This window comes from Mesoplodon mirus (genome assembly GCF_964341445.2).
Source record: "Mesoplodon mirus genome assembly, chromosome: 12".
Taxonomy (NCBI): Eukaryota; Metazoa; Chordata; class Mammalia; order Artiodactyla; family Ziphiidae; genus Mesoplodon; species Mesoplodon mirus.
The window spans coordinates 86445125-86453874 of NC_138988.1; positions in this window are offsets into that span (position 1 = coordinate 86445125).

Consider the following 8750-nt stretch of genomic DNA (forward strand, 5'->3'; position numbering starts at 1 on the left):
TAATAACTGGAGTGTATTCAAGCTCATCAAATGTGTTAAACTCAATGTGTTCAAAATGATGCTAAAAAGAAATTGGAGGATTGGGGACAAAATCATGCATTTATCCTCCCTTTCCTTTACAAATTGTACAATTGGGTAACTAGTCAATAAAGGGAAATTTATCTTACAAAAGGATTATAGTTAATGTATGAAAAAGTATTGATAGAATTTCTCCATCTTTCAAGCCCCTAATTAAATAATGAATCACAGTACTGAACATCAATGGTTGGAGACATCACAAAAAGACAGAGCCTGACTTCTCTGGAGGTGAAAAACTTTAATCAGTTAATATAGGGCAACATTTCTCAAAGCATGTTGTGCTAAATTCTGTCTCTATTAGATATTCTGCCAAGAATTATTTTAATCTTAAATAAGTTTGGGGCATGTGGAACACAGTATCGTTTCTTTCTTGATGATTCATAATGCACATTAATATATTAAGTTCCTGAATAAACAATGACATCATGGGCGTCCTGATAGAAGAAACAAAGCCTTACCTATGCAACACTCATGAAACAAATTGAACTTGAATCTAATCAAGCCTCTAGAGTCAACTAAAGGAAATATGTAAGAAAGCAGAGGGACATGTTAAATTATACCACAGGGATGTAATCTGCAAGATCCAAATGGTGTAAAACTCTGAGGGCCAAAAAACTTGGTTTATTCTACAAGTAAACTGTAAGGGGAAAAGAGATGGAAGGGAGTCTACTAATGAAAAGAGACTTAAAAGATATATCAACCAATCATGATATGGAAAGCTTGTTTAGATCCTGAATTTTTTTTTAATGCTAAAAAACTCCTTTAATGACAGTTATGAGACAATTGGAAATTTGAAAACTCAATATTTAATAATATTGAGGAATATTTTAGACGTAATGTTGGCATATAGTTTTTTTTTAAATAAATTTATTCAGTTATTTATTTTATTTTTGGCTGTGTTGGGTCCTTGTTGCTGTGCACGGGCTTTATCTAGTTGCCGTGAGTGGGGGCTTCTCTTTGTTGTGGTGCGCGGGCTTCTCATTGCCGTGGCTTCTCTTGTTGTGGAGCACAGGCTCTAGGCGCGTGGGCTTCAGTAGTTGAGGCATGTGGGCTCTAGAGCACAGGCTCAGTAGCTGTGGTGCGCAGGCTCGGTAGTTGTGGTGCACGGGCTTATTTGCTCTGCGGCATGTGGGATCTTCTGGACCAGGGATCAAACCCGTGTCCCCTGCACTGGCAGGCAGATTCTTAACCACTGTGCCACAAGGGAAGCCCCAGCACATAGTTTTGTTTTAAAAGTGTTATTTCTTTTAGAGATTCATATGTAAACACATATGGATATAAGGGATTTGTTGTAAAAAAAAATACTGGATAGAGGGAAGTGGATGGGAGTTTGGATGGGACCATGGGTTGGCTGTGGGTTGCTGGTTGTTGGACTGGGTAATGGATATGTGAGAGGTCATATTATTCTGTCTACTTTGTGTGCGTTTTAGATTTCCTGGAGTAGAAAATTTTTAAAAAGAGTGGTTATAATTTTTAAGTGACCGTTTAGTGTCAAATCTGACAAGGAAAGAGAATAGATCAAGGCAAGTCTGTTTTTCATAATGTTTAGAAAGATAAATAAAGCTTTAAGAAAAGATTTTTTCCCCATTGTGTCTAATAACTTAGCTCAGATGATCACAAATATCCAATTCCTTAAAATAACGAAAGCATTTTTACAACAAATGTCACTGAAGTGAAAGAGTATCACATGTTTTGACATGTAAAATTCTGATGCATTATTTAAGTCTTGTGATTATTTAGTTCCGAGTCACACATAAAATCAAATAGATCTTATTGATGAAGCATAAACTGATTTTGGAAAATGAGTGTAGAGCCAAGGGAAATCACGCCAAGGACTAGAGCCAGAGACTCCCCACCTACTCGGAGGCTGTCTATTTATTTAGCCAAATGGCCAGACACAACAGGGATTGGGGACACCGTATAACAACGTAAGACAAAAAATGTGCTGATGTTGCTCACTCTTTCTTGAGTGCCCGTGACATTCAAGTTTTGTTCATAGAAGCCAAGGTAGAAAGCACACAATATAATTTGTGATAACTTTATATAAGGGTCTCTCTTTGTTTTTGCGATCTGTGTCTTCAAGTATGTTATCTCAGCCAGGAGGTCACTTATTCATTCAATTTACCCATGGTGGGAGGCAATATAGTATGATGGTAAATGCTTTTGTTTCTATTTGCCACAAACCACATAGCAGGCACTTAAAGGGCAGCTACTGTGGTGCAGCAAGGTGTGATGGAGATAATGAGGGCCATAACAACCATTCTTTCAATAAATATTTGTGGTGTGCTTACTAGGAGTCACGTGTTATTGTTAAGTCCTGTGGATAGAGGTGAACACAGCAAAATTCCTTCTCATATGGAGCTTATGAACTAGTGGGACAGAGAGATAATCATATACAAATATATAATATAATGTCAAACACTGATGCTAACTGTGAAGAAAAACAAAGCAGGGTATGTAGATAGTTATGGGACTGCTACTGATTATCACATATTAAAAGGCTACTGTGTGGCAAATGCAGTAATAGAAGCTTTGTATCCATAAGCTCACTAACTCCACAATCTCTGTGGAGAGGGCATGGTAGAGTATTTCGCTGTTGCAGATGTGGAAACTGAGGCTTAAAGAGGTGAAGGTCATTGAGCAAGTAAAGTGGAAGCCGCAGATTAGAACCTCCTCTCCCCTCCCCAGGTCCCCTCCTGTCCCTTCCCATCCTTCCCCTCTCTCTCCCAATTCCAAACCTTGGGATCTTAACCATTATGATGGAGGCACAGTAGAGAGATGGAAAGTCATGTTAAGATGGAAAAAATGACCTCTCCCTTATACCAGTGGCCATGTTGTATGCTCTCTCTGTGCCTCACTTTTCTCATCTATAATCGTACCCACTATATAGAGTAGTTTTTAGAATTACATGGTAAAGTGTGTAAATCAGTAAGAACACACCTGGCTTATCAAAAGTCCTCAGTACATGTTAGATTCTCAAATATAATTGATGGGCAGGTGATGAGGGGGTTGATAAACACTGGGAACTTGCAGTACTTTCTCAGGGGTGCAGGTGGCACCTGATTACACAGGCCGTGGGCTTATACAGATCAGGAGACTCCTGGGTGTTTGGGTGAAAACTGGGAGGACACTAAAGGCCAAAGTCACCCACTTCACATTTGCCTCAGACAGGCCCTGGATGCCAGTATAACATGTGAAGAAAGAGCAGCACCTAGATATTTAACAAAACTGTTTTCTAAAAATCAACAGCAAGGGGTGTTGCGAGCTGCTTTTTTAATTGATAAGGACCATCTCAACTTGCTGTTTTGATAGTGGTTCCCCAAACTGGCTGAAAACCAAAATAACCTGGGGAACTTTTTGAAAATACAAACTCAAATATTCCAAGGTAAAATATTTCTATGGTGGGGAAATTTTGAGGACCACTAGTGTAAAGGGAACAAAAGCATTTGTTCGTTGCTTCATCCCCAAAACCTAGAGCAGTGCCTGGTATGTAGGAGAGAATCAATTAGGATTTGCTGAATGAAATTTCTGTATTCACACCGCCTTCCTATCTTTCCTTCCCCAAACACATAGGGCATTTTCCCCCTCTGTGAAATACTCTCTGAGATGCTGAGTATTCAATTTAGAGTCTTCTCAGTGGTAGGCCCTATGTAGAGGAAAAAGAAGAGAGATCTAAGGGGCATGGTCAGGACTTTCTTGCTCCAAACTTCCTCTCTGTGTCTGCCAGAGAACTAGCAATTTCTACCACTGCAGCTCTTCTTGGGTTAAGATGTTGTTTCTCCGGGAAACTTCAGTTACTAGACAAAATACATTATATCAAGAGTGGGAGGTTGTTGGAAAGGGAAGGTGGAGAGTGCCAGGGGTAGAAACACCTTATTCATAGTATATCACACATTAGGACAGATAGCAGAACTGATGGGAAGTAGTAGTAAGGAAATGTCTCAAGGCTTGGGGATTGCAGGCTAGGAGGAGCACCCCGGAAGCTGGCTGGGATGGGGGTGGGGAGAGTTGATGGGGCGTGGAGGGAGGGCACTGGTGGTAATGGTGGTGAGCATTTGAAGAGTACAGAGAGGTTCACACTTAAAAGAAACTTTTCCTAAGTAACACTTTGTCTATGGAGTAGGGTGGGCTGCGGGGGAGGGGGTCAGGAGACATTAACAGCTCCAAGTGCTTGGTACACAGTTGACTGTGACCTGTTGAAATGCATTGCTGAGAGTTAGCAGTTCAATCCCACGAACATTTTTGGATATCTTCTAAGTGCTAAGGTTTGGGATACAGAGATTGTCCTGTATGCTGCCTTCAAGACTCCACACTTCCACTGCAGGGGGCGCAGTTTCGATCCCTGGTCGGGGAACTAAGATCCTGCATGCCAGGTGGTGCGGCCAAACAAACACACAAACAAACAAAAAAACCCCACATGACTTGTCAGATTCACAGATTCACACCATACCCAGGGCTCTGTTATTGTTTCCTGAAATCATTTCAGCGGTTCTTTCCCTGGCCTTAGCCCTTTCTCTCTCTCTCTCACACACACACACACACACACACACAGACACTCACACACACACACACTCACACACACACGCCCATGGGTACTCAGCTGAATACCTGAGGGGCCCTCTGCAGACCTCAAAGTTCTCTCTTGGTGCAGAGCTCTTGTCTTTCGTGTTCTGCCCCACAAACCCTAACTGCCCCGAACTCTCCAGACCCTCAGGTGTTTCCTCAACTCAGGGAGACTTTTGGAAAGGTGTCCCTTTCCTTCTCTGTGACCTGAAAATTCTCTGAACAATAAGCTGGGGCACTCATTTGGCTTACCTTATCTGTTTGTTTCTTGGAGGTCACCATTCTTTGTTATCTAATTTGTTTTGAGAATTGTTCCTTCATATATTTTATCTTTTTTTTTTTTTTTGGTTGTTTCAAACTAGAGGGTAAATATGGTTCTTATTTACTTCATCTTCCAGAAGTGGAAATGTATGAGTCATTCTTGATGCTTTTTTTTCCTACTATTTTTGGTTTTAATTTACATTTCTCTGATGACTTGTGATGTTGGGCACTTTTTCATGTGGTTATTGGCCCTTGGTTTATCTTTTTTGTTGAAATGTCTGTTCAAATCTTTTGCCTTTTTTGTTTTAGTTGGGTTCCTTATCTTTTTATTCTTGAATTGTAGGGATTCTTGAGTTGTATATCATGGACATGAGGTTTTCAGCAGATATGTGTTTTACAAACATTTTCTCCCAGTCTGTAGCTTGCCTATGACTTTTTTTTTTTTTTTTTTTTTTTTTTTTCCGTACGCGGGCCTCTCACTGTTGTGGCCTCTCCCGTTGCGGAGCACAGGCTCCGGATGCGCAGGCTCAGCGGCCATGGCTCACGGGCCCAGCCGCTCCGCGGCATATGGGATCCTCCCAGACCGGGGCACGAACCCGTATCCCCTGCATCGGCAGGCGGACTCTCAATCACTGCGCCACCAGGGAGGCCCGCCTATGACTTTTGTTATGCAGAAGTTTAAAATTTTTTGATGAAGTCTAATTTATTAATTTCTTTTTTTATATGGTTATGCTTTCTGTACCATTTCTAAGAAATCTTTGTGTGCCTCTAAGTCCTGAAGTTATTTTCTGTGCTTTCTTCTAAAAGCTTCATACTTTAGTGTTTAAGTTTAAGTATGTTTTATCTCACATTAATTTTTGTATATGGTGTGAGGTAGGGTTAAAGGTTAATTTTTTTCCTCCATATGAGCACTCAGCTGTTCCAATACCATTTGTTAAAAAGTAACAAATGGTTTGTATTGTGTTCCATCAACCTAATTTTTCAATCATTTACTAGTACCACAGTCTTGATTCTGGAGCTTTACAATAAGTTTTGAAGTCAGATAGTATAAGTCTTCCAACTTTATTCTTCTTTTTCAAGATTGTTTTGGCTATTTAGGTTGTTTGTATTTCCATATACATCTTAGAATAAACTTGTAAATTTCTACCAAAAAAAACTTAGATTATGATTAGAAATGCATTGAATCTATTGCAGTGACAGATCAGTTTGGAGAATTGATATTTTAACAACTGAGTCTTCCTACCCTTGATATTTTAATGTTACTACTTATGCAGGGTTTTAATTTATATATTATATAATTAAATTTTAATGGAATACTGGATTTAATATTGTTCTAGGATTTTATCCACTGCATCTATATATTTATATTTATTGGTACAAAGATTTTTATATTATGTTATCTTTTTTTTTTTTTTTTTTTTTTGCTGTACGCGGGCCTCTCACTGCTGTGGCCTCTCCCGTTGCGGAGCACAGGCTCCGGACGCACAGGCTCAGCGGCCATGGCTCACGGGCCCAGCCGCTCCGCGGCATATGGGATCCTCCCAGACCGGGGCACGAACCCGTATCCCCTGCATCGGCAGGCGGACTCCCAACCACTGCGCCACCAGGGAGGCCCTATGTTATCTTTTTAATGTCTGCAGCATCTATCGTATATCCTCTTCTTTCTTCCCTATAATGGTGATTTATGTCTTCTTCCTTTTTTTTTTTTCTTGACCAATAGTACTAGATATTTTTCATTTTTGTTTTGACCTTTTCAAAGAACTAATTTTTGAATAGATTATATATATATATATATATATATATCTTTATTGGAGTATAATTGCTTTACAATGTTGTGTTAGTTTCTGTTGTACAACAAAGTGAATCAGCTATAAGTATACATATATCCCCATATCCCCTCTCTCTGGAGCCTCCCTCCCATCCTCCCTATCCCACCCCTCTAGTTTGTCACAAAGCATCTAGCTGATCTCCCTGTGCTATGCAGCAGCTTCCCACTAGCCATCCATTTTACATATGGTAGTGTATATATGTCAATGTTACTCTCTCACTTCATCCCAGTGAAGTGAGATGAAGTTTGTTTATTTTGCAGTTCTTTTTCTAACTTCTTGGAATTAATATTTAGCTCATTAAATTTCAGAGTTTCTTTTCTAGTGTCAGCATTTACCTCTAAATATTGCTTCAGTGAATCCCCTGGGTTTGTTATGTATATTTTCATTAGTACCTAGTGCTAAATATTTTCTCATCTATTATGATTTATGACCAATATATCACATAAATATCTGTTTCTTAATTTCCAACAGTAAATTTTATTAGTTATTGTTTTGGTTTTGATTCTGAGCTTAGTTGCATTATAATGTATGCAATATTGTATCTCTATATGATATTATCTCTTTGAAATTAGTTGAGATTCAACCTGTGTATGATCAGCTATGGTAACTGGATAACTGTTACATATGTGCAGGAAAATGATGTATATTCTGTAGTTGTTGAGTGGTATGTTATATATGATATATGTTGTATATATCATATAGAGGCAATATATAAAATTATATATTATAAATATATAGCATATCATATATGTTATATATCATATAGAGGCATTATATATGAACAAAGGCATTGCATATGATATTATATATATAGTATTTAATGTATCATACAATGTTATATATGATATTGAGGCAGTATATATGTTACATATGATACAGAGAATAAATATATATATATTTGGTTGTTTCAAACAAGAGGGTAAATCTGGTCCCTATTACTCCATCTTGGCCAGAAGTGGAAATACATGAGTCATTCTTGATACTTTTGTTTCCTATTCATTTTTGGTTTTAATTTACATTTCTCTGATAACTAATGATGCTGAGCACTTTTTCATGTGCTCATCCACCATGTGTGTGTGTATATATATATATATGTATATATATATATATATATATATATATCTCCATTACGTCAAGTTTATTAACTGTGTTATTCAAACCCTCTTCATCGTTACTAATTTTTTCCCCCTGACGTATCCCAACATGTATTTGTGCCTTTGGGGGGCTAACACTTTTCTGATGATGGCTCTAGTGAGTCTGGAAACTTCACAGATACCATCATTAGGATAAAATTCTTCCTGAAGTCACTCCCTGAGCTAATTTATTGCTTTCTATTGAGGGAAAAGAAACACCACGCGGGATCTGCCACGAGAGTCCTGGTGGAGGGAGAGTGGGGGGAAGGGAGCCTCGGTGCGGGGCTCATGGAGCCGAGCGCCCGCTCTGCGCGCAGGGTCGCAGGAGGCACTGGGGAGGTTTCGCCTCGGCGGAGGGTGCTGGGCGGGTTCCCAGCTGTCCCTGAGCCATCAATAGTCTGTGACGCGGCGGGGAGGAGCCTTTCCCGATGTAACGGGACGGGGAGGAACCGTTCCCTAGTTCCCTGTCCTGACGCCTGGGCTGCGCCCAGGAGGTACCTCCTGACCCCACGCGGTTCCCAGCCAGGCACCTCTGGTGGAGCCTATTTAATATTCCCTTGACTGGTGCCTCTCCCTCCCGCCCCTCCGTGTGCAGCCATACTCCTGCAGTGCCTGCTTCTCCGGGGGTGCATCCGATCAGGCCACTCGCCTCCTGACCACCCTTCCTTAGTTCCCACAGGTGAGAAGGCCTCACTCGCTGCTGGCGAGCCGCGCCCTCCACGCCACGCACTTCCTGCTGCGCTTGCGCACTCCTAATTGCTAAAATACATTTTTAATCGGCTTATGCTATCAGTTACTGAGGAAGCATTTACAAGTCTACTATGATTTTGAACTTGCTTTTTACTCCTTATAGTTTGTTAATATATCTTGAGGCTGTTATGAGTCC